This window comes from Neoarius graeffei, chromosome 24 (assembly GCF_027579695.1).
Source record: "Neoarius graeffei isolate fNeoGra1 chromosome 24, fNeoGra1.pri, whole genome shotgun sequence".
Taxonomy (NCBI): domain Eukaryota; kingdom Metazoa; phylum Chordata; class Actinopteri; order Siluriformes; family Ariidae; genus Neoarius; species Neoarius graeffei.
The window spans coordinates 15613988-15641008 of record NC_083592.1 but is presented as its reverse complement, the minus strand read 5'-3'; the positions used below and the strand labels follow the sequence as shown (position 1 = coordinate 15641008).

At 42.6% G+C, this 27021-nt stretch overlaps 1 protein-coding gene across 1 annotated transcript in view; it reads left to right on the top strand.

The window, feature by feature from the left end:
• ssh1a (slingshot protein phosphatase 1a) overlaps positions 1 to 27021 on the top strand; it is a 151652-nt gene that overhangs the window by 35557 nt on the left and 89074 nt on the right. The gene's annotated exons all lie outside the window — the stretch shown is intronic.

Genomic DNA, 27021 nt, shown 5'->3' with positions numbered 1-27021 from the left:
GCGGGATGACATCTTTAAATGCCCAAGTGTCAACAAAAACAACTTGCGAACAACTTCTGTCAAAAGCTCCCACGCCGGTGGGTGAAAGGTTATTCAGTCTCGAGAAATCTCGCTCTACAAGTCAGCCGACCTTGTATGTAACCTATGTCAAATCTCGCGAGAGCAGCTGCGACAAGTAAACAACTAAACAACATGGCGCCTCGGTCTGGAAAACACCAATTCGGATCGTTTTTGAACCGTCTGACGGCGTATGTACTATGATTGGAATATTTTTGGAGTAATTATAACGTATTTGATGATCAGACACACTGTCACGTGGTGTTGCTGGGATGTTTTCACGGAGAAAAGATCATTTTGAGAAAGATTGCATGTTGTGCAGTAGCATATAAGTGCATGGCCTAAGTGTGACTTGGGGTTCGATCGGCATTTTGGTAAGGGGGTGCACGCCGAGAATAAGAGGGCACAGTGCCCCTGTTCCCCGGTTTAGACGAAAGCATGATCACTGATGTCTCAGACGGCACTGCATCAAGAACAGTCATTCATCTATAGCTGATATAACCACATGGGCTCAGGATTACTTTGGCAACCCTTTGTCAAGCTACAATACAGCATTACATCCACAAAAGCCAGTTAAAACTTTACCGTGCATAAAGGAAGCCTTATGTTAACTGTGTCCAGAAGCGCCATCGACTTCTCTGGGCTTGGAGGCATCTGGGATGGACCATCACACAGTGGAAACGTGTATTGTGGTCAGACAAATCAGTATTCCATGTCTTTTTTTGAAAGAAATGGACACTGTGTGCTCTTGACCAAAAACAAAAACGACCATCCAGATTGTTACCAGGAACAAGTTCCAAAGCTAGAGTCTGTCATGGTATGGGGTTGTGTCAGTGCCCTTGGCAAAGGTAACTTACACTTCGGTGATGGAGCATTAATGCAGAAAAGTACATTGAGATTAAGGAGAAACATATGCGGCCTTCAAGACGACATCTTTTCCAGGGAGATTTCAACAAGACGGCGCAAAACCACATTCTACACATATTACAAAGGCGTGGCTGTAGAAGAGGGTGCTTGTCCCCTCTGTCCCCAATAGAGAATGTGTGGGGAATTTTGAAATGAAAAACGTGACAACAACCACCCCATACTGTTGCACACCTTAAGACCTGTTTGCAGGGAGCATGGGATAAAGGAATGTGAGAAGGAGTGGCAAGATTATAAAGTGTCCCAACTTTTTTTTTTAATGTGTTGTAAGAATCAAAATGGAAATCATTGTTTATTTAGGGGGCGGCATGGTGGTGTAGTGGTTAGCACTGTTGCCTCACAGCAAGAAGGTCCTGGGTTCAAGCCCAGCGGCCAACGAGGGCCTTTCTGTGTGGAGTTTGCACACTGCAGAAAACTGAATTTGAGGAGAAAATTCCTTAATACTAGTGAAATTATCTTGCTGCATGGACAGAGAATTTTACCTGACAAGACATCTTGGAATAAATTGGTTACAATCTAGAACGAGTTTTAATAATCTCAGAGTTGCTGTCTTGTACTCTTTTACACTGCAAAAAGGATATCTTAAAGTGCCATTCCACCATTGGATGTATTTTTTTGGCATAAAATACTATATATTTTATGACAACATGACTAGACAGAGAAATCTTTTAGCTTCAAAATGATATATCAAACATAATTTTTTGACAACGACAAGTATATTAATTTTGCGACCAAAGTCACCTACCCTTTTAATTTCCGCGCGGTAGTGAAACATGATGTCATCGGCAGGTTCCCCTTCTTGTGTACCACGTCACGTGTGACGTGGCGCAGATTATCAGCAATGGCGGATAGAACGCGATTGTCAGCTTCGGAAAAGAAGCAAAGGAAAATAGCAAGTGATGCCCAAAGGAGACGGTCGATGGTGAATATCGGCACAGCAATCGACAAGTGGAAATCGCGTTCTATCCGCCATTGCTGATAATCTGTGCCACGTCACACGTGACGTGGTACACAAGAAGGGGAACCTGCCGATGACATCACGTTTCACTACCGCGCGGAAATTAAAAGGGTAGGTGACTTTGGTCGCAAAATTAATATACTTGTCGTTGTCAAAAAATTATGTTTGATATATCATTTTGAAGCTAAAAGATTTCTCTGTCTAGTCATGTTGTCATAAAATATATTGTATTTTATGCCAAAGAATGCATCCAGGGCGGCACGGTGGTGTAGTGGTTAGCGGTGTCGCCTCACAGCAAGAAGGTCCTGGGTTCGAGCCCCGGGGCCGGCGAGGGCCTTTCTGTGCGGAGTTTGCATGTTCTCCCCGTGTCCGCGTGGGTTTTCTCCGGGTGCTCCGGTTTCCCCCACAGTCCAAAGACATGCAGGTTAGGTTAACTGGTGACTCTAAATTGACCGTAGGTGTGAATGTGAGTGTGAATGGTTGTCTGTGTCTATGTGTCAGCCCTGTGATGACCTGGCGACTTGTCCAGGGTGTACCCCGCCTTTCGCCCGTAGTCAGCTGGGATAGGCTCCAGCTTGCCTGCGACCCTGTAGAAGGATAAAGCGGCTAGAGATAATGAGATGAGAATACATCCAATGGTGGAATGGCACTTTAACAAGTTAGAATATCTTGAATATAGTTGAAACAATTTAGCATTTCCTTTTAGAAGAATACAAGACACCAACTCTGAGATTATTAAAACTCCTCAAAATCAGCTTTCAGTTTTTTGCAGTGCATGTTCTGCCCATGTCTGCGTGGGTTTCCTCCGGGTGCTCCGGTTTCCCTCACAGTCCAAAGGCATGCAGGTTAGGCTAATTGATGGCTCTAAACTGACCGTAGATGTGAATCCGAGTGTGAATGGTTGTTTGTTTCTGTGTGTCAGCCCTGCAATGACCTGGCAACTTGTCCAGGGTGTACCTCACAACTCACCCATAGTCAGCTGGGATGGGCTTCAGCTTGCCTGCGACCCTGTACAGGATAAACAGCTATAGATAATGGATCAATGGATGTATGTTTATTTTGATAAATAAATAAATAAAATTCACAAGGTAAAAGCGTCAAATGTGTTGTTGTATTGTTTTGAGTGCAATACAGGACAAAGATTATTTATAAATCATTATTTTCAGTTTTAATATTTCAGTTTCAACATACTGTCCCAACTTTTTCTGATGTGGGGTTGTACTTCTGTCTGTCGATAAAGGTTCCAGATCCATATCTTGTGGGAAAAGAGGTTTAAAGTATAAAGACAGCATAAAGGAAGCCTTTTCTGTTGTCTTGCACTGAAAATGAATTGAAAACGCAGAGCAATGAAATATAGAAAGTGTTTTAAAAGGTGTTGTCAGAGAAGTGATGCCTTTGGGTGTTATTGAACTCCTAGTACATGTTTAGCTGACATACACGTTCAGGTTATGTAACCTAATGATAACGCACAAAAGCAAAAACATATGCTTATAATACCTATAGAATGTGGTGTGTGTGTGTGTGTGTATATATACAACCCCGATTCCAAAAAAGTTGAGACAAAATACAAATTGTAAATAAAAACGGAATGCAATAGTTTACAAATCTCAAAAAGTGATATTGTATTCACAATACAACATAGACAACATATCAAATGTCGAAAGTGAGACATTTTGAAATTTCATGCCAAATATTGGCTCATTTGAAATTTCATGACAGCAACACATCTCAAAAAAGTTGGGACAGGGGCAATAAGAGGCTGGAAAAGTTAAAGGTACAAAAAAGGAACAGCTGGAGGACCAAATTGCAACTCATTAGGTCAATTGGCAATAGGTTATTAACATGACTGGGTATAAAAAGAGCATCTTGGAGTGGCAGCAGCTCTCAGAAGTAAAGATGGGAAGAGGATCACCAATCCCCCTAATTCTGCACCGACAAATAGTGGAGCAATATCAGAAAGGAGTTCAACAGTGTAAAATTGCAAAGAGTTTGAACATATCATCATCTACAGTGCATATCATCATCAAAAGATTCAGAGAATCTGGAAGAATCTCTGTGCGTAAGGGTCAAGGCCGGAAAACCATACTGGCTGCCCGTGATCTTCGGGCCCTTAGACGGCACTACATCACATACAGGCATGCTTCTGTATTGGAAATCACAAAATGGGCTCAGGAATATTTCCAGAGAACATTATCTGTGAACACAATTCACCGTGCCATCCGCCGTTGCCTGCTAAAACTCTATAGTTCAAAGAAGAAGCCGTATCTAAACATGATCCAGAAGCGCAGACGTCTTCTCTGGGCCAAGGCTCATTTAAAATGGACTGTGGCAAAGTGGAAAACTGTTCTGTGGTCAGACGAATCAAAATTTGAAGTTCTTTATGGAAATCAGGGACGTAGTGTCATTCGGACTAAAGAGGAGAAGGACGAGCCAAGTTGTTATCAGCGCTCAGTTCAGAAGCCTGCATCTCTGATGGTATGGGGTTGCATTAGTGCGTGTGGCATGGGCAGCTTACACATCTGGAAAGACACCATCAATGCTGAAAGGTATATCCAGGTTCTAGAGCAACATATGCTCCCATCCAGACGACGTCTCTTTCAGGGAAGACCTTGCATTTTCCAACATGACAATGCCAAACCACATACTGCATCAATTACAGCATCATGTCTGCGTAGAAGAAGGGTCCGGGTACTGAACTGGCCAGCCTGCAGTCCAGATCTTTCACCCATAGAAAACATTTGGCGCATCATAAAACGGAAGATACGACAAAAAAGACCTAAGACAGTTGAGCAACTAGAATCCTCCATTAGACAAGAATGGTTTAACATTCCTATCCCTAAACTTGAGCAACTTGTCTCCTCAGTCCCCAGACGTTTACAGACTGCTGTAAAGAGAAAAGGGGGTGTCTCACAGTGGTAAACATGGCCTTGTCCCAGCTTTTTTGAGATGTGTTGTTGTCATGAAATTTAAAATCACCTAATTTTTCTCTTTAAATGATACATTTTCTCAGTTTAAACATTTGATATGTCATCTATGTTCTATTCTGAACAAAATATGGAATTTTGAAACTTCCATATCATTGCATTCTGTTTTTATTTACAATTTGTACTTTGTCCCAACTTTTTTGGAATCGGAGTTGTAGTATGCATGGAATATTTAGTGTGGTGAGTAGGGCAGCAACAATCGATTTAAAAAAAAAAAGTTTAAATTTCACTTTAGTTGGATAATTTTGTGTTCAGTATGTTGAATTTGTCAGTTATTAATAAAAAACCATAGTTATGCCTCTGTCACTGAGTGAGGGAGGGGTTTTGGGTTGTCCATCTGTCTGAAATTCTTGTTAACTCAGGAATGAGTGGTTGAACATTTTATAAGGTTTATATGGTTTTATCATAATAACCAGTTTTCTAGTTTTGTTGGCTAGCTACCGTTTTTACCATTGGTCCCTCCATGTGCTGGTCAGTGCAGCCATCCATCCATTTGTCTGTCCAAGATTTGAGATTATCTTTAGCATGATATCTCAAGAACGAGAATGCACTATGGGGGAGCCTGAGGGTGATGGGATTTCAACACACTGTACACTTATACTAGTGCATCTCAAACAATTAGAATATCGTGAAAAAGTTTCATATTTTCCATCAGTTATTTAAGAAAGTGAAATGTAACATATTCTAGACTTGTAAACTAAAATGTTTCAAGCATTATTTTAATTTTGATAATTATGGCCTATAGTGCAAAAAAAATCTCAAAATATTAGAGTATTTCATTTTGTGTTTGAGTAAAACAGTATAAATACTGTGTATCTCTCCATCTAGTTCAGTACATGCAACCACAATCATGGGGAAGACTGCTGACTGGGCAGTTGTCCAGAAGACGATCATTGACACCCTCCACCAAGAGGATAAGCCACAGAAGGTCCTTGCTGAAAAGGCTGGCTGGAAAAGGTGCACAAGCAACAGGGATGATTGCAGCCTTGAGAGGATTGTAAAGAAAAGTTGATTCAAGAACTTGGAAGAGCTTCACAAGGAGTGGACTGAGGCTGGTGTCACATTCCTAATATCAAGCCCCTCCTGAACCAGAGACAATGTCAGAAGTGTCTTATCTGGGCTAAGGATAGAAAGAATTGGACTGTTGCTCAGTGGTCCAAAGTCCTCTTTTCAGATGAAAATAAATTTTGCATTTCATTTGGAAGTCAGGCTCCTAGAGTCTGGAAGAGTGGAAAGGCGCAGAATCCAAGGTATTTGAAGTCCAGTGTGAAGTTTCCATAGTCTGTGATGATTTGGGGTGCCATGTCATCTGCTGGTGTTGGTCCACTGTATTTTATCAAGTCCAAAGTCAACACAGCCATCTACCAGGAGATTTTAGAGCACTTCATGCTTCATGTGCTGACAAGCTTTATGTAGATGCAGATTTCCTTTTCCAGCAGGACTCAGCACCTGCCCACAGTGCCAATGCTACTGCCAAATGGTTTACTGACCATGATATTACTGTGCTTGACTGGCCAGCCAATTCACCTGACCTGAACCCCAGAGGGAATCTATGGGTTATTGTCAAGAGGAAGACGAGAAACAGCAAATCCAAATATACAGATGAGCTGAAGGCTGCTCTCAAAGCAACCTTGGCTTCAATAACACCTCAGCAGTGCCACAGGCTGATCGCCTCCATGCCACGCCGCATTGATGTAGTAATTCGTGGTAAAGGAGCCTCAACTAAGTATTGAGCGTATAAATGAACATACTTTTCAGAAGTTGGACATTTCTGTATTGTAAATCCTTGTTTGTTTGTTTTTTGACCTTAGGAAATATTCTAATAATTTTGAGATACTGGATTTCTGATTTTCATGAGTTATAAGCCATAATTTTCATGGAGGTATTGACAGTAAAGCTGTCTTGAGTGGTGAAACATTTCTAGGATTTATATGGAATTATCATTGTAACCAACAGATGAACTGATTAGATTTTGAAATTGATCCAGCATCAACGTCAGAGCAAGGTCAAATGTCTGAAATAGTTTTTCTTCAGTAGACTCCTTCCTGTTTACAGAGATGTTACTTACACCTTCTGGTTCAGGAACTGAAGACCCAGAGTCATGATGGTTCTCCATAAGGCCAGTTTAATATGCTACTTAAGTTGACAAGATGGTGACCAAAAAAATCAGTGTATATTACTAAGGCCAAGTTTACATTAGACCGTATCTGTCTCGTTTTCTTCGCGGATGCACTGTCCGTTTACATTAAAACGCCGGGAAACGGGAATCCGCCAGGGTCCACGTATTCAATCCAGATCGTGTCTGGTCCGGTGCTGTGTAAACATTGAGAATACGCGGATACGCTGTGCTGAGCTCTAGCTGGCGTCGTCATTGGACAACGTCACTGTGACATCCACCTTCCTGATTCGCTGGCGTTGGTCATGTGACGCGACTGCTGAAAAACGGCGCGGACTTCCGCCTTATATCACCTTTCATTAAAGAGTATAAAAGTATGAAAATACTGCAAATACTGATGCAAATACTGCCCATTGTGTAGTTATGATTGTCTTTAGGCTTGCCATCCTTCCATTTGCAAGTAGTGAGTGACTTGCGCATGCCCGATATGCACTAGGATCACTGCTCGTGCACTTCACTCGCGCGCTCTGTGAGCTGCGCAGGGCCGGAGTGCGCACCCTCCAGAGGGCACTCGCTGTTCAGGGCAGAGTGATTTGGAGCGCAGGATGCCTGCGGAGCCGAGCGTATCCGTGTATTGGCGTTGCTGTGTGCACGCGAATCGTGTATTGGCGTTGCTGTGTGCACGCTAATCGTTTTAAAAACGTTAATCTGATGATCCGCTGATACGGTCTAATGTAAACCCCACCTAAAACAGAGGTGTTGTATACGTGTTAAATACAACAGTTACTATTTGCTGATAGACCGCTATCATCAGTCCATCCAAGGAATTTCTGAATGGGAAGTTGTGATCATCTTTTTTTTTTCCTGTTCCCCCCCCCCCCCCCCCTTGCACAAAGCTGAATTTGCTGCCAGAACCAAACAGTGTAGCATTTAAAACCCATTGCAGATAATGCGTTTTGTTTATCTTTCAGGTTTTTATACCCAGTTTTCTCCCAAGTCAGTCATTGGTAATTCTCAATAGCTTGCCAAATCTCGAACACATGCTTCCTCTGAAATGTGTGAAGCGAGCTGCCAAATCTTTTTAAACTTGCATCACCACAGGACAGCTGAACACACTTAGATTTGAGAGCTAGTTTCATTTTTCTTTTTACATGAGCTCACGATTGGATAGATTCACTGTGGATTATACCTGTGAAGTGGTCTTGAACCTCCCAGTCATAGATGGCTTTATTATTGACATTATTTTTGAGTGCCAGAACTGGCTAAGAAGGTTGAGTTTTATATTGTCTAGCAATATCAAATGTAATCCTACTGGATGGGAAACATGGTTTTGTTCTTTTAGTCCTGATTGTGCAGAATGACACAAGAGAACCAAGCCAATACCAGACTTGACTGTTAGTGTTGAGTTTTACTAGGCAAGTAACTGTCCTGTAGGTAATGGATGGGATTTGGCTGATGTTACATTGGGATGTTTATAAAAGTGTAACACCAGCATTCAACGTCATTATGCTTGCATGACAATAAATTTACAGATTTAAATTTGTCAATTTGTCTTAAGTAGCAATGGTTTCTAGCCTGGTTTAATTCATCTACAGTGGTGCTTGAAAGTTTATGAACCCTTTAGGATTTTCTGTCTTTCTGCATAAATATGACCTAAAACGTCATCAGATTTTCACACAAGTCCTAAAAGTAGATAAAGAGAACCCAGTTAAACAAATGAGACAAAAATATTATACTTGGTCATTTATTTATTGAGGAAAACGATCCAATGTTACATATCTGTGAGTGGCAAAAGTATGTGAACCTTTGCTTTCAGTATCTGGTGTGACCCCCTTGTGCAGCAATAACTGCAACTAAACGTTTGCGGTAACTGTTGATCAGTCCTGCACACCGGCTTGGAGGAATTTTAGCCCGTTCCTCCATACAGAACAGCTTCAACTCTGGGATATTGGTGGGTTTCCTCACATGAACTCCTCGCTTCAGGTCCTTCCACAACATTTCGATTGGATTAAGGTCAGGACTTTGACTTGGCCATTCCAAAACATTATTATTCTTTAACCATTCTTTGGTAGAATGACTTGTGTGCTTCAGGTCGTTGTCTTGCTGCATGACCCACCTTCTCTTGAGATTCAGTTCATGGACAGATGTCCTGACATTTTCCTTTAGAATTCGCTGGTATAATTCAGAATTCATTGTTCCATCAATGGTGGCAAGCCGTCCTGGCCCAGATGCAGCAAAACGGGCCCAAACCATGATACTACCACCACCATGTTTCACAGATGGGATAAGGGTCTTATGCTGGAATGCAGTGTTTGCCATTCTCCAAACATAATGCTTCCCATTTAAACCAAAAAGTTCTATTTTGGTCTCATCCATCCACAAAACATTTTTCCAATAGTCTTCTGGCTTGTCCACGTGATCTTTAGCAAACTGCAGATGAGCAGCAATGTTCTTTTTGGAGAGCAGTGGCTTTCTCCCTGCAACCTTGCCATGCACACCATTTGTTGTTCAGTGTTCTCCCGATGTTGGACTCATGAACATTTTAGCCAACGTGAGAGCGGCCTTCAGTTGCTTAGAAGTTACCATGGGGTCCTTTGTGACCTCGCCGGCTATTACACGCCTTGCTCTTGGAGTGATCTTTGTTGGCCGACCACTCCTGGGGAGGGTAGCAATGGTCTTGAATTTCCTCCATTTGTACACAATCTGTCTGACTGTGGATTGGTGGAGTCCAAACAATTTAGAGATGGTTTTGTAACCTTTTCCAGCCTGATGAGCATCAACAACGCTTTTTCTGAGGGTCCTCAGAAATCTCCTTTGTTTGTGCCATGATACACTTCCACAAACATGTGTTGTGAGGATCAGACTTTGATAGATCCCTGTTCTTTAAATAAAACAGGGTGCCCACTCACACCTGATTGTCATCCCAGTGATAAAACAGGGTGCCCACTCACACCTGATTGTCATCCCAGTGATTGAAAACACCTGACTCTGATTTCACCTTCAAATTAATTGCTAATCCTAGAGGTTCACATACTTTTGCCACTCACAGATATGTAATATTGGATCTTTTTCCTCAATAAATAAATAAATGACCAAGTATAATATTTTTTTCCTCATTTGTTTAACTGGGTTCTCTTTATCTCCTTTTAGGACTTGTGTGAAAATCTGATGATGTTTTAGATCATATTTATGCAGAAATATAGAAAATTCTAAAGGGTTCACAAACTTTCAAGCACCACTGTAGGCTACATCTTCTCAAGGGCACACACTGATCTACACAGTTTTGAGGTTTTCTACCTCTCAAGGTTCATCTTAAAAACTCTTCAGTGATATTTTAAGCCCTCATGAGTTGGGTCAGGTGTGTTGGGAGCGAGTAATCCTTGGGCATTGGCTCCAGAGTCCTGGAGCTATGAACCTGTGGTAGTAAATCAAGGTCTGACTGGACTGTTGGTGTCTACAACCTCCTTCAGTATAACCCCACACTTAGTTCAAACTGAGAATTAAAGGTGTATTGATGTCTCTTCAGTTACTCCACTGGTAAGCATCTGGCTAATCTTTTTTTGTTAAGTTACAACCAGTGAGTTGTGACTTTCAGAACTAAAGCTGTGATTAGTTTGCTTTTATGATCTTATCTTCAGATGTCTCAGCCTATATCTCCTATTGTTTGTCTACGTTTTGATTTTGCTCCAATATTGATTGAATGTGGGGTTAATAAACAGTATTACAGGTTACCAACAGTGTTTATCTGCTTGCTTAACACATTTGGCTCACATGCATGACTGCAGAAGTGGAGATGTCCGTGACTCGTCCGGACCTGCCCTTTGCTGATCTCATCGATCCCCGAAGGTACAGCTCAGAATTACACAATGATAAATATGGTTGAACCCTTACAAAATTCCATTCTGCTTACCTAACCTAAAATAGCAAGTGGAATAATTAGATAATTGTAAAAACCTCATAGGATACTGTGTTCTGAAGGCAAGATTGGTCTCGAGAAAACTCTTTGTCCACACTGAGACTGAAGTTAGTTCCACAAGAACTTTTCATTTTGAAAATATGGAGTCAGACGACATGCAAAATCGACTGTGACGGATTGTTACTTTACCACACGACTAGATTTATACAATCCTTCCCGATGTTGAGACACCAGATATTAACAGGCTACGCATTTTTATCCTTAAATAATCGATCTCCCACACTTATATTTACCCAGAGTAAAACACCACATGCTTCTATTATGTTGTCAAATCAGAGTCCCAACCCAATGAACTTGACTCTTGGAAACAGGAACCTCGGGAATTTCAGGAGCGAATGTGACTTTAGATCAAAACAAATCCAGGAGATGACCATTCAGCTTGGCTGCCTTTGGTTATTGGATGATTGAGCTGTAAATACGGTATTTGACATGTTTACTGTTTGAAATCAGGGCAGCAGCAACTAGGGGTGTTCCTGTTGGACGTTTTCCTGGTGTGATAACCTGGTCTCCAAATACCACAGTGTCATGGTATCACTGTATTTAATGTCTGATAGCTGTGCCCGGTTGTCTCTTCTGAACTCTTGTATTTTTGTTGAGAATACTTTGCAGGCTAGCTTCAGAGACATCACCATGTAGACCCAGTCCGAGGGGATTTTGGCTTTAAGCCTAGGTCACTACCGGACGTATGATTTTTTGGCCGTGTGATTTTTGGCATTTCCCAAATCGCTGCTTTTTTTTTTTGTTCGTGGAGAAAGACGCACGTTGGCCGTAAGTTTGTCTTGCAACCTGAAAAAAACTTAAGCGCCCGTAGAGTTTGTTTGACATGACAAAGAACCTCTGCGGCCAGTCTACGGCTCGAAAATCAGCACGTCACACGCGCGCCCTCCGTGCGTTTCTTGCATTTTTTGCACGTCGGAGCACGTACGGCCGGTTGTGACAGAGGCTTTAGTTATCCTGTCTTATTTCAGACTCGCTTTCCATCATATTTGTAGTTGTCCTACTTCTGGTAGTACCCCCTCTCTCTGTCTTGAAGCAAAACATGCACTTGGGTTGAAAAAATTGAGTTTTGGGGGGTTATTTCAAAAACCGTCAGGGAACTTGTAAAGAGCAATTCCAGCGTTATGGACGTGACACTTGAACTCAAAATGGCAACAAATGACCCAGTGCATGTTTTATTGTCTCCCAGTATTTAAACAGGTGTTGCATATTTTAAGGCTGTACCATACTGGAGAAGTGATAGAACAAGAACAATTCCCATAGTACATCTAGGGCACGCCAGAAAATGCCAATAAAAGATGCGTTATGGATGTGACAGAAAAAGTATCACTTTTCTTGGGTGACTGTACATTTTTATCAAACTCTGTGAAATTATAAACCTAATGTCGAAATGGAGATATCCATTTGATAGAGGGGTCCAAGGTGAATATTAAAAAATCTTTGTTTAAAATATTTTGTATTTCATGCAGAGTTTCGGAAGGAAAAGTCAGCGTTATGGATGTGACGAAATTCCGTTATGGATGTGACGCGTCTGAAATAGACATGGCATATGTTTAGAAAATCAGCAATTTAACCACCATAACCCTTTGAAAAACTCTCTAAATATCAGCTAAAACTATCAAAGTTCTTAAATAATATTTAGGATGGCTATTGTTTTGCTGTTTTGTGGATTTTAGCAGACATTTCTGTGGCTTGTGGCAATAATATAGAATTGTACATGATCAAAGTTGATTTTAGCTTGGGGTTTACATTATAAGAAAGAAAGACTGACAGTGACATATTAGGTTGGTTACAAATTGGTTCAACTTATTCACATCTGTAAAATACAGGCCTGGGTGATATCTCTGGGAGTGGTTTTGATGTATTACATGTTGCTTTATTTTTGCATGGTGAGGTTGACATTTACATGGAATTGCCCTAAACTACGCTGCCACCCTCTCTATGGTGGGACCGGAAACCCTCACGGTATCGCTGTATTTAATAAACCATTTTAAAACTTGAAAGGCTAGATAGAAATAGTAGTAGAAATTCACCTAATGTTTGCGTCATTCTGTTTATTGGCTGATCAGTCACTTTGGGTCAAAAATTGACAGTCCAATGTCTAGCTGATTGATCTCGTGTGTGGAGTTGTGAAGTACATTTGTGAAGACATTCCCATCTCTGGGATTTATACAGAGATCAGATATCCTATGGGAATTAATCATAAGTACTGCAGACATCCTCTAGCAACTTGACTTAACAAACATATGGAATATGGCCAGAAGTTTGTTGACGCCTAACCATCACATCTGTATGTCATTTATTGAAAATCATATTCCAGATTTAGACCCCTTTGCTGTTAGAATAAGCTCCACTCTTCTGGGAAGGCTTTCCACTAGATTTTGGAGCCTGGCTGTGGGGATTTGTGTTCATTCAAACACGAGCATTAGTGAGATCAGGCACTGATGTCGGGTGAGGCGACCTGGTGCACAATTAGTTCATCACAAAGTTGGGATTCGGTGGGGTTGAGTTCAGTCAGGGCTCTGTGCAGGACACTCAAGTTCTTCCACACCAACCTTGGTGAAACATATTACGTTGCATTACATTACAGGCATTTAGCAGAGCAACGTGCAACATACCCAGAGTAGCCTGGGGAGCAGTTGGGGGTTAGGTGCCTTGCTCAAGGGCACTTCAGCCATTCCTGCTGGTCCACGGAATCAAACCAGTGACCTTTTGGTCCCAAAGCTGCTGCTTTGACCATTTAGTCCATGGCTTCCGCTATCATATCTTCATGGAGTTCACTTTGTGCACAGGGAAATTATGTCATTCTGGAACAGGTTTGGGCCTCTTAGTTCCAGTGAAGGGAAATTGTAAGGCTACAGCATACATGAACATTGTGTGCTTCCAACTTTGTGGCGACAACCACATATGAGTGTAATGATCAGGTTTCGACAAACTTTTGGCCATATATTGTGTTTTCTTTGTGTGTTTTGAAATGAAATGTTGTCAGTACCTTGAGACTGTGAAACCATGCTCTTTTAGACTAATCTTGTGAAAATTTCAAACCATAATACTCCTCCTACCAATAACTCCAACCCTAATTCCAACTAATGTTAAAGTCAGCGTTTAACCAAAATGCAAATATAGCATCTTGGTTAAACGCTCCTACCATCTGGCAGATGCTACAGGAGTGTGAAAGCAAGGACTACTAGACTGACAAACAGTTTTTACCCCCAGGCCATCAGGCTTTTGAACCACGGATTATAATCTCCATCTACCTCTATATTTCCATCAGGCTTTGAACCAATTTTGCACAAGACATTGCACAGTATATCTACGTCTATGTTTGCACATTGTTCGTTTGCCTCTCCTTTTTTTTTTATGTTATCTTCATTTTTCATTCTACTTTTATATTTTGCATTCCATATGCACTTTATATTTTATATTTCATATTTTATATATATATATAGGGCGGCACGGTGGTGTAGTGGTTAGCGCTGTCGCCTCACAGCAAGAAGGTCCTGGGTTCGAGCCCCGGGGCCGGCGAGGGCCCTTCTGTGTGGAGTTTGCATGTTCTCCCCGTGTCCGCGTGGGTTTCCTCCGGGTGCTCCGGTTTCCCCCACAGTCCAAAGACATGCAGGTTAGGTTAACTGGTGACTCTAAAGTGACTGTAGGTGTGAATGTGAGTGTGAATGGTTGTCTGTGTCTATGTGTCAGCCCTGTGATGACCTGGCGACTTGTCCAGGGTGTACTCCGCCTTTCGCCCGTAGTCAGCTGGGATAGGCTCCAGCTTGCCTGCGACCCTGTAGAAGGATAAAGCGGCTAGAGATAATGAGATGAGATGAGATTTTATATATATGTATTTCTTTTTATATTGGTAAGCATAGTTTGGTCGGGCAGTTGCAAAATAAGAATTTCATTACCCAATAATAAACCACTGTGTCTGTTATTTATTGTGTATATGACAAATAAACATCTTGAATAATGAATGACAAAATGCAGTTTCAGTTTTATTTGTAAAGCACGGTTCGAACAACCAAAATGCTGTACATCTGAGAGGAATTGAGATTAAAAAGGCACAGCAACATTCCAGCACAAGACACGGTAACATAAAAGAAAAACGTACTAACAGATAATAAAATCTACAAAATCCCCTTAATAAAATCACACATGGCATAAAATGCCAAGTGTTCGATCCAGTCATAAACCAAGGAGAAAATTCATTACAAGCATATTTAATGGAAAAGACGAGCCAGGATCTGGACGTGTATAGTTGGGGTTTAGCACAGTTTCCCATTTAAAACACACCCTATTTGGCGAAAACTAATTCTGTAGAAATTTACCACGCTTCCTCGACTCCAGACATGCAGTAGGTTCCTGTGTTATCCTTATACACGTGATGTCATGCTAACTGGCCCTGACTAGCTTACCACCTTTGTTTTTTTTCTGATAGGCCTAACCGTTACTTATTTTAAGTTAACCGTACATGAAAGTGTTGAAGCAAAAATGTCTGTTTGGGTTCTACATGATGATATCAGTTAGTTCTCCATGGCTTTGAGCCTGGCGGTGATTTCACCATGTGGGTATAGCAAGTAGAGCAGCCAAGCCCAGCTATCTGTGTTTTTGTTTGGGTGCTCGCTCATATCAGAGTGTGTGTATGTCTATCTGTCCATCTGTGTGTGAGAGAGAGAAAGAGAGAGTGCGTGAGGACTTTTGGCATTGTACAGGAGCAAATTTAATGTAGCTGTTGCATAATTGCGAGGGGAAAAATGTGATCGAATTACAGAGGGTCTCATGCTTCTGCGTCATTTGTTTGGTCCTGGTTTAATTTGATCAGCTTTATAGTCCTTAACGTAAAGGATGTGGTGTTTAAGAAAACACCGTTTTTGTCTTATTGTCTTCTTTTTGTTAACTCTGAAATGAAATTTATTATGAGCTTTTCCTATTTAGCAGAAAGGCTTTTAATTTGGCACATAATTGGAGATAGAGACGATCGTACTGTTTCATCCTCATCTAAAGATAATATTAAAGCAAACTCTGGTTTATGGTGTGGATCAGGCTATTCCTTCATTGAGGAAAATAACTGTGATGTGGCTCAGTAACGGTACGTCTACTACATCTCACACATCCATAATGTTGCGGCGACCTGCCACAAGGAGTGCCTGAACGCAGGCTCACATGATTGACAGCTGCCTCCGCCACTTCCTGCTACGCTGAATCGCTGCGCTACCAGCGCACGCACGCTGCGCTGAACAGGCAGCCAATCTACAACGCTAGTTAGCAGGGCAGCGGTCGTTCTAGAACGATAGGCAGAATTGACATTCAGTTTGTAACGAAGCAGCAGCGCAGCAGTTGCAAAGAGAATTCGCTACTAACACAAACTTTACAGCACATCAGGGGAAAAAAGGACAAAAAAGGCTACCGGTAAACCCACTTTATGCTGCCACAAACGGTACCTGCTGGACGTGGAAAATCCTTCCAGCTGACTCACCCCACTGGAATGGTGCTGCCGAAGCTGCTGTCAAGGTCACCAAAAGAGCTCTGCAAAGCCTCGGTGGCGGAGGAGGCCTTACCTTCAGTGAGTTCCTGACAGTGCTTAAGCTAGCTGCTAACCTTGCCAACGAAAGGCCAATCGATGCCAGAGTTCAGAGCCGTGAGGACCGCATCAACTACGTAACCCCAAACACACTGTTGCTTGGCCGAGCCACACAAACTGGAGACTTCAAAACAGTAGACTACACCACCTACCCCTTCAAGTGACTGCAAGAAATGCAAACACAAGTTAGCCACTTCTGGAGGTCCTGGAGCCAACTTGCAGGTCCGAACCTGTTCATCCGCAGCAAGTGGCACACTGCAAAAAGGAATGCCGTCAGAGACATAGTGTGGCTCTGCGACCAAAACGCACTGAGGGGGCAATTCAAGCTTGCAAGAGTGGTCAGCGTGAATGCAGACTCCAAAGGCATTGTCCGGGATGTCCATGTGAAAGTCCCCCTAGGTGGACGTGCTCAGGTGAAGACTCCAAAGCCAACGGAAAAGTCCTGGGACCCACAGGGTACCACACTGCATCGGGATGTGCGACGCCTCATTGTCCTCCTCCCAGTGGAGGAACAAGTCAGCAGAGACCAGCTCGCCTGATGGGTGCGATCTTCCCTTGTCGCGCCACACCAAGATCGAGTGGGAGGTGTTGCGGCGACTTGCCACAAGGAGTGCCTGAACGCAGGCTCACATGATTAACAGCTGCCTCCGCCACTTCCTGCTACGCTGAATCGCTGCGCTACCAGCGCACGCACACTGCGCTGAACAGGCAGCCAATCACAACGCTAGTTAGCAGGGCAGCGGTCGTTCTAGAACGATAGGCAGAATTGACATTCAGTTTGTAACGAAGCAGCAGCGCAGCAGTTGCAAAGAGAATTCGCTACTAACACAAACTTTACAGCACATCAGGGAAAAAAGGACAAAAAAGGCTACCGGTAAACCCACTGAACTTTTTTATATGCAAACGCTGTGCTCGCATTCATACGTGCTTTGTTGTGTAAAAATAGGCATTTATTCATACATTTATTTTTATGTTTGTATGTTTAAAGGTTTTTCACCTTCGGCTTCGACTTCTGATTCTACTTCTGATTCTGGTTCTACTTCTACCTTTTTCTTCTGGAAAAACCCACTACCACAATTCTACTATAACGTCAGCTCCACTGAAAACCAACAAAATACAAGACGAATGGAATCCTGTGTCCGAGTCCTTCCCTTTCAAGTGTGGGAAACCCTGATGCTCACATACACTTGACACATAATAAGACCATGATTAAAAATGATTAACCTAAACTGGTGGCTGATTTGGCCACCAGTTTAGGGTTCTTGATTTGGTTTGCAGTGCAGTCTGGGATCTCGGCTAGGCATGGTTTCACAACTCCGTCTCCAGTGTTTCCCCTAGAAAATGTTTGAAGGTGCGGTGGCAAGACCTGCGCTCAGACGTCCCACCCCAGTACGAGGATACGGGAGCATTCTGAGAAATTTTTTGACAAAACACACTCTAAAATGGTGACCCTTTGTAAGGGAATAAATGAATAAACCTAGTCTTGAAAGAACAAGCATAACCTGCAGAGCAAGGCAGTTTAGAAAACAGTCAGGGAGACTAAATTCCCCCCACACCTAACCCCAGAGCGACCCCTTACCCCCACCCCCTGAACATGGCCGACGAGGGCCTTTCTGTGCGGAGTTTGCATGTTCTCCCCGTGTCCGCATGGGTTTCCTCCGGGTGCTCCGGTTTCCCCCACAGTCCAAAGGCATGCAGGTTAGGTTAACTGGTGACTCTAAAGTGACCGTAGGTGTGAATGTGAGTGTGAATGGTTGTCTGTGTCTATGTGTCAGCCCTGTGATGACCTGGCGACTTGTCCAGGGTGTACCCCGCCTTTCGCCCGTAGTCAGCTGGGATAGGCTCCAGCTTGCCTGCGACCCTGTAGAAGGATAAAGCGGCTAGAGATAATGAGATGAGATGAGCTCTAAGGCTTGCTCATAGGGGAACTCGCTGACTGGAGGTCCACTGATGCCGAGGCGCATGCATGCAGACAGATGGTCCCCCTGCAGTCTGTTTCTGATGTCTGTTTTCACCTGTTAGGCATCAAACAGAACAGACTATATGAGCGAAATGAGGAATATTTATTGTGTGCCCATATTGTTTTTATATAGCAAAGTGTTATACTTACCCTGTTCATTGTGGAGAAATCTCTCTCACAATTCACGCTTGACACTGGCACGGTCAGGGCTATTGCTGCCAGCTTGCTTAAGGATGGGTACCACTCGTCATGCTGACATGCCAGTGTTTTCAAAATGTTAAGCTAATCCATGTTCTGAATTAGATCCACAAAGAGACAGACGGATGCAGAGTGAGAGAGTGAGTCATTACTCAATCCTTAAATTGTAAGAAGAATTTTGTCAAGTAGGGCAATTTGACATCTTTCTTCTCCTCAACCTACCTTAAAAGCTCCAAGGTTTGTATCCAAGGACGGCTCGCAAACCGCAAGGTCTATAGTAAAACTAAAATATCTAAAAATAATTGATTACAAAGACGTGTTTTTATTATGAAAATAAATCGAAGAGGGTCTGAAATATTGATCTTAAGAGTATTTAGGCTTATCTGTAAATGGGATGATGGCGTCGTCCGTTCATCTATATAGCCTATTAAAACACCGACGCCGGCCGCTATGGGATACAATACGGCCGACGCCGGCCGCCATGGAATCTAATGGGATAAATTATAGCAATAATTATAATTACTTTAATATAAAGATGTTAATTATTATTCGATTATTCATCGTTAATTCTCCCGACAATCGGCGAAGAAAACGTAATCGAATGCCCATGGCCATGTACACACGTAGCCGGGTATTTTTAAAACCGAACATCCCCCCCCCCCCCCCCCCCCCCCCCGTTTATAAAAATGTTTTATCCACACCACCTCGTCTTCGAAAAAAATCCCTTCCACACATAACCGAACATCTGCGTTTTCAATCACATTCATAAGCATTCCAAACCTGTAGATGGCATTATTTCCCCAAATCCTACCCCCTAATCACATCAGCAGTAGTTGGGCTTCTAAAATTAAACATGTAAATAGCACCTGCACAATAATTAACGCTTTCAAGGCACTACTCCGATCCATTACTCTTTGTCCATGCTTAATCTGGCTTCTGCAGTAAACAAAGGTCGCACGTTTGGCGTCAGGGCAGATTTGTTGTCATTTTTTTGGCGCAGATTGTGACGTTCTAAAACGCAAAACTCCGGTTATCTCTGTCTACACGAAAAGGCATACACGGAGTTTTCAAAAATCTTCACTTTGCCCGGAGTTTTTTTAAATATTCGTTTTTGATGTGTTTTCATGTGGATGACAGGCCAAAACGTAGAAAAATATCTTCGATTTAGCAGATACCCGGCTACGTGTGGACGGGGTCTTATTTTGCACGAATGAATCTTACCTGCCCAGTTTCTTCATCTGTCGCCTTTCTTTTTTTGGCGAAATACTTCAACAAGCTCATCTGCAATTGAAAGATATCGCGTGACGTTATCAGTCGACTTAATTAAGCTCAAATAAAAACTAGCGCTCTGGCGATAGGCTGTAATGAAATCGAAAAAACTGCCCTTACATTTTTCACGAACTACATCTGGAAAATGCCAAACGATAATCTATCTAGAAGATCTATGTAGTTGTTTACATGTGGATATTCATCCCCTCAGTTTGTGAACGGACTAATCTACCACAGAAGACCGGGAGGCCAAACGAGACGTCTCAGCAGTAGTCAGTACTCAGTATGTAACATAACGTGGCCTAACATAGTTTTACATAACGTAATTATGTGACATAACGAAACATAATTTCAAGTAACACTGGAAATATAAGGTAACATAACATCTGCTGTCTACTTTTCAAGAATTGTTGCCAACACTTACCTTTCCCAATTTGACAGCTGAAGTGACAGCCGCATAGCAGTTAATTTACCTCAGGTTGGCTTGGCTACGCTGCTCCAGGCGGAACATTGTCCAATCAGAGCCCACGGCGACCCGTGGAAACCAATCAAGTAACTGCTAGCTCGGCCAGTGGAACTGCGCTTCGCCCCAAACGCAAAGACTGGGCAAGCAACGGATAATGTAGTCGAATACATATAGCTCCTAGGGGTATTCCTGAAGGTGCGGCGGCAAAAATCAAGGTGCGGCGGCCCGCCGCAGCCAATTGTACATAGCGGAAACACAGCATCTCTTCTGGATTTTTCCATGATCTTAAAGGAATAGTCCACCGTACTTTCATAATGAAATATGCTCTTATCTGAATTGAGACGAGCTGTTCCGTACCTCTCCGAGCTTTGCGCGACCTCCCAGTCAGTCAGACGCGCTGTCACTCCTGTTAGCAATGTAGCTAGGCTCAGCATGGCCAATGGTATTTTTTGGGGCTGTAGTTAGATGCGACCAAACTCTTCCACGTTTTTCCTGTTTATATGACCAGTGACATGAAACAAGTTCAGTTACACAAATTGAAACGTGGCGATTTTCTATGCTATGGAAAGTCCGCACTATAATGACAGGCGTACTAACACCTTCTGCGCGCTTCGACAGCGCATTGATACGGAGCTCAGATATCAATGCGCTGCCGAAGTGCGCAGAAGGTGTTAGTACGCCTGTCATTATAGTGCGGACTTTCCATAGCATAGAAAATCGCCACGTTTCAATTTGTGTAACTGAACTTGTTTCATGTCACTGGTCATATAAACAGGAAAAACGTGGAAGAGTTTGGTCGCATCTAACTACAGCCCCAAAAAATACCATTGGCCATACTGAGCCTAGCTACATTGCTAACAGGAGTGACAGCGCGTCTGCCTGCGTCTGACTGACTGGGAGGTCGCGCAAAGCTCGGAGAGGTACGGAGCAGCTCGTCTCAATTCAGATAAGAGCATATTTCATTATGGAAGTACGGTGGACTGTTCCTTTAAACCAGGTAATCCAGCTCATCAGGCCCTTATCATGAGCTGGATCAGCTGTGCTGGGATTAGAGAAACTTGATGCTGTCTGTGACCCAGTGAGAGTTACGGAAGAGTAGAGGGAAGAGCTGCAGTGCAGGGTGTTATTCAGGAACAAACTTTGTAGAGCTTCAGTTTCTACATTACACTCTTGGTGCTCATCTCTTCCATTTACTGGGACCGGGTTGGTACCAATAAGGGTACTTCTTGGTACTTTTTCACCTAGAAAGGTGTCCAAGGACCCCCATCTTTACAGTCATTCCAGCAACAGAACTAACTTTTCATATCAGTGAATTTGGCTTGCTAATTAAGAATTAACAGGTGTAGCTTATAGGGTAGTCACACTAGAGCCGGAATGCCATCGGAATGAAAATTCTTCATATATTCCGGGATATTCGAAGTGCATTCCAAACATTCGGGCCCATTCTTGTGGCCGGCCCGAATGTTTTGCTCATGCTCAAAACATTCGAGGTGCATTCGAAGAGGAGAAATATCGAACGGCATTCGAAGTGTATTCTAACTGCATTCTGACTGCATTCTAAATATTCTTACGGCATTCTAACAGCATTCGAAGCATTCTGATTGCATTCGAGGGAAAAATCGAAATGGCAAGCCACTTCAAATCCTGCCAGAATGTCCCGAATGTGCCTCGAATGAGCCGGAATGCCGTCGGAATGAAAATTCTTTGTATATTCCGGGATATTCAAAGTATTCGAGCTGCATTCTCTTTGAATTCTTAAGGGGTGTTCACACGGCAACTTTTACTCCGGTGTAGCACCGGGGCTGCCCCGGTAGAGCGTTCACACGGTACAAAGTTATACCGGTGTAGCCCCGGAAAGCTGCTTAAACCGGTGCAAATCTAACCCTGCTCGGGAGGTGGTTTAAGAAGTTTACTCCGGAGTAAATGCTAGTTTGCGGGGCAGCACCGATATAAAATGGGACGTCTGAACGCTACAGGGGTAGACTCGCTATGCGTGAGGAGAGTTGATTACATACGGGCATTGCATAATTTGCATCCTGGTATTTTGCGCTTCCAAAATGGCAAATATCAACAACAACAGAACTGCGTGTCTTCCAGTGTTGCCAGATTGGCAGTTTTAAGTGCATTTTGGTGGATTTTAACATATTTTGGGATGGAAAAAGTCAGCAATATCTGGCAACACTGGTGTCCTCATCCACATTGTTTTCCCGGCGCTTGTTAATGCCATGACAACCGGAAAAAGGAAGTACATTTTCACGCATGCGCATATTTCATTTCCGCATTATTACTATCAGAAATGATAGTAATAATGATAGGAAATGATAATAATAAAAGGAAATGATATCAAAACTTTATTACTATCAAAGGAACTATCGCAGAAACTGCCGTGTGAACGCAAGTGGGGCTGCACCGGTGCTAACACGCTTCTCTCTAGTAAGCAGGGTTGTGACGTGTGAACGCTCCACAAAATTTACACCGGTGTCAGATATATCGCAACAAAATACATCGGTGCAGCATCGATGCAAATATGTGCCGTGTGAACAGGGCTTTAGACGTTCGAAACATATTCGGCGGCTATTCCGGGAGCGTTCTGACTGCATCCGCGGTGAATTCATACAGCATTCGAGGCACCTTCTGACCAGACTTCGGGTGGTATTCGAGCAGCAATCGAACCGCACTCGTACGGCATTAGAAGTGCATTCTTAATATTCTTACTGCATTCTAACAGCATTCTAGGTATTCCTGCTGTGTTCCAACTACATTTGAACTGCATTCGAAAGTTAATACACCCGGAATGTGCAAGAATCATTCGAAGCGGGTTCGAAGCGCATTCTAAGTATTCGAACGGCATTCTTACAAAGCTGTAAGAATGTTGGTCAGTTTGAAATTCCCGCCCAAATGTGGCACAAATTTTTTTTTAAATTTTCATTCCGGCTGGTTCTGCTTGATTCCTGCTAATTCCGAATAAGTGTGACGGGGCCTTTGAAGATAGACGGCCTTTTAGATTTTTCAAGTGTTGGTCATAAAAAGAATTTTCCCTGACACCCAATTATTTTTGTTTAGTGGCCCGAAAGCTACTGAATTTGAATCACAGACTTCCAATTTTATTAGGGTTTTTTTAAATAGAACAATTAATGAATTAAACTCTGTGCTATTTTTTTTCTGCTTCACTATGATCCAATTCAAGATACTACGTCATGCATCACATGATGGGCTTTCCCCATTCACGCAAGGCATTATGGGATGCAAATTTGAAACAGGAGAGAAAATGGAGGACATGAGTGTATGAATGAAACGTGAAAGACCGACTACAGTAACGGAAAGCGAGAAGAAAAGACATTATGTTGCAAAGGAAAGGAAATGCAGGACCAAACTAAAAAACTTCGGCGGTCAGCGAGCACCTCGGTGTGATCAGCTGTTCGTTTAGCGATAGAATCATGGAACTGTCCGTGCACGGTCAAGGTAAACCTGTAGATGGCAGTAATACAACACTGGATGCCAGCTGCCGTAAAACCCAAAAGAAGAAGGTAAACCTGCGCATGTGCAAACAGACTTCCTCTGTCTGCTTGACTACGTGAAGCGAGCGATTTCATGCACATTATTTGCTTTAATCCCCTCAAATTAAATAACTTCCCAGCCACAGAATGGCCTGGGTTTTTTTTTTAGATATTACAGAAATAAACGTATCACAATGACTAAATTTCAGAGAGAACTAAATTTCACAGATTTTATGAAATCGAAAGGCAGTCTAGCTTTAATTAGCTATTATACTTTAACAAAACCTACATAAAAAAATAGCTGGCTAACACCACCTAGCTAGGTCACGTCTTTACTGAGGAGTTGCCTATAGTAGATATGTTTATCTCGCTAAAACATTCTCTGGAATACAAATAACTGTGGGCGGTACGGTGGTGTAGTGGTTAGCGCTGTCGCCTCACAGCAAGAAGGTCTGCGTTCGAGCCCCGTGGCCGGCGAGGGCCTTTCTGTGCGGAGTTTGCATGTTCTCCCCGTGTCCGCGTGGGTTTCTTCCGGGTGCTCCGGTTTCCCCCACAGTCCAAAGACATGCAGGTTAGGTTAACTGGTGACTCTAAATTGACCGTAGGTGTGAATGTGAGTGTGAATGGTTGTCTGTGTCTATGTGTCAGCCCTGTGATGACCTGGCAACTTGTCCAGGGTGTACCCCGCCTTTCACCCATAGTCAGCTGGGATAGGCTCCAGCTTGCCTGCGACCCTGTAGAACAGGATAAAGCGGCTAGAGATGAGATGAGACAAATAACTGTCATCTGTTTGTACAGCACCTTCGTTTTAAGGGCCACAGCGTCCTCGACTGTTTACTGTTTGATGATCTCAAGCGCATTAAGAAGGCAAGAATTTCCAATAATTAACTTTTAACAAACTAGCATCAGATTGATGGGATATTCTGAACTTTTTTTGCAGTTGAGTCTTTTTGTTTACACCGAAAACTGAAGCGGCCTCTAGTAGCATGATTTAGCTTTTCGAGTAAAGATTTAAAGGTACACCATGCGCACCATCCCAGGTAAAACACCCATACTGAAGGTACAGAAACTGTCCTCTTTAGGGTACCAGCTCCTGCAGAAAGGTACCTTTCCTGCGAGTGTATAATCAGGACTTGAGTGAACTTTTCATCCTAAAAAACATTCCAAAGAAGAATTGTCCGCATCCAGAAGCAACCCGAAATGCCCAAACACTACCACATTTTGTTACGCAACGTTTTAAAAGATTAAGAGTAAGACTTACATGACTTTAAGGTATTTAGAGTCCATGTGTGTGGTAGCCAGCTAACAAATCTAATGATATTAATGGTGACATGGGAGGTGTATAGTACAACCCCGATTCCAAAAAAGTTGGGACAAAGTACAAATTGTAAATAAAAACGGAATGCAATAATTTACAAACCTCAAAAACTGATATTGTATTCACAATAGAACATAGACAACATATCAAATGTCGAAAGTGAGACATTTTGAAATTTCATGCCAAATATTGGCTCATTTGAAATTTCATGACAGCAACACATCTCAAAAAAGTTGGGACGGGGCAATAAGAGGCTGGAAAAGTTAAATGTACAAAAAAGGAACAGCTGGAGGACCAAATTGCAACTCATTAGGTCAATTGGCAATAGGTCATTAACATGACTGGGTATAAAAAGAGCATCTTAGAGTGGCAGCGGCTCTCAGAAGTAAAGATGGGAAGAGGATCACCAATCCCCCTAATTCTGCGCCGACAAATAGTGGAGCAATATCAGAAAGGAGTTCGACAGTGTAAAATTGCAAAGAGTTTGAACATATCATCTACAGTGCATAATATCATCAAAAGATTCAGAGAATCTGGAAGAATCTCTGTGCGTAAGGGTCAAGGCCAGAAAACCATACTGGGTGCCCGTGATCTTCGGGCCCTTAGACGGCACTGCATCACATACAGGCATGCTTCTGTATTGGAAATCACAAAATGGGCTCAGGAATATTTCCAGAGAACATTATCTGTGAACACAATTCACCGTGCCATCCGCCGTTGCCAGCTAAAACTCTATAGTTCAAAGAAGAAGCCGTATCTAAACATGATCCAGAAACGCAGACGTCTTCTCTGGGCCAAGGCTCATTTAAAATGGACTGTGGAAAACTGTTCTGTGGTCAGACGAATCAAAATTTGAAGTTCTTTATGGAAATCAGGGACGCCGTGTTATTCGGACTAAAGAGGAGAAGGACGAGCCAAGTTGTTATCAGCGCTCAGTTCAGAAGCCTGCATCTCTGATGGTATGGGGTTGCATTAGTGCGTGTGGCATGGGCAGCTTACACATCTGGAAAGACACCATCGATGCTGAAAGGTATATCCAGGTTCTAGAGCAACGTATGCTCCCATCCAGACGACGTCTCTTTCAGGGAAGACCTTGCATTTTCCAACATGACAATGCCAAACCACATACTGCATCAATTACGGCATCATGGCTGCGTAGAAGAAGGGTCCGGGTACTGAACTGGCCAGCCTGGAGTCCAGATCTTTCACCCATAGAAAACATTTGGTACATTATAAAACGGAAGATACAACAAAAAAGACCTAAGACAGTTGAGCAACTAGAATCCTACATTAGACAAGAATGGGTTAACATTCCTATCCCTAAACTTGAGCAACTTGTCTCCTCAGTCCCCAGACGTTTACAGACTGTTGTAAAGAGAAAAGGGGATGTCTCACAGTGGTAAACATGGCCTTGTCCCAACTTTTTTGAGATGTGTTGTTGTTATGAAATTTAAAATCACCTAATTTTTCTCTTTAAATGATACATTTTCTCAGTTTAAACATTTGATATGTCATCTATGTTCTATTCTGAATAAAATATGGAATTTTGAAACTTCCACATCATTGCATTCCGTTTTTATTTACAATTTGTACCTTGTCCCAACTTTTTTGGAATCGGGGTTGTATAGTCTGAGTATTTTAATTCAGGACTCTTACTTATTGTCTGTCTCAAATCAGATATCTCAGATCTCAGGATAGTTTAGCGCAAAGATAAATCAAGTGAGCT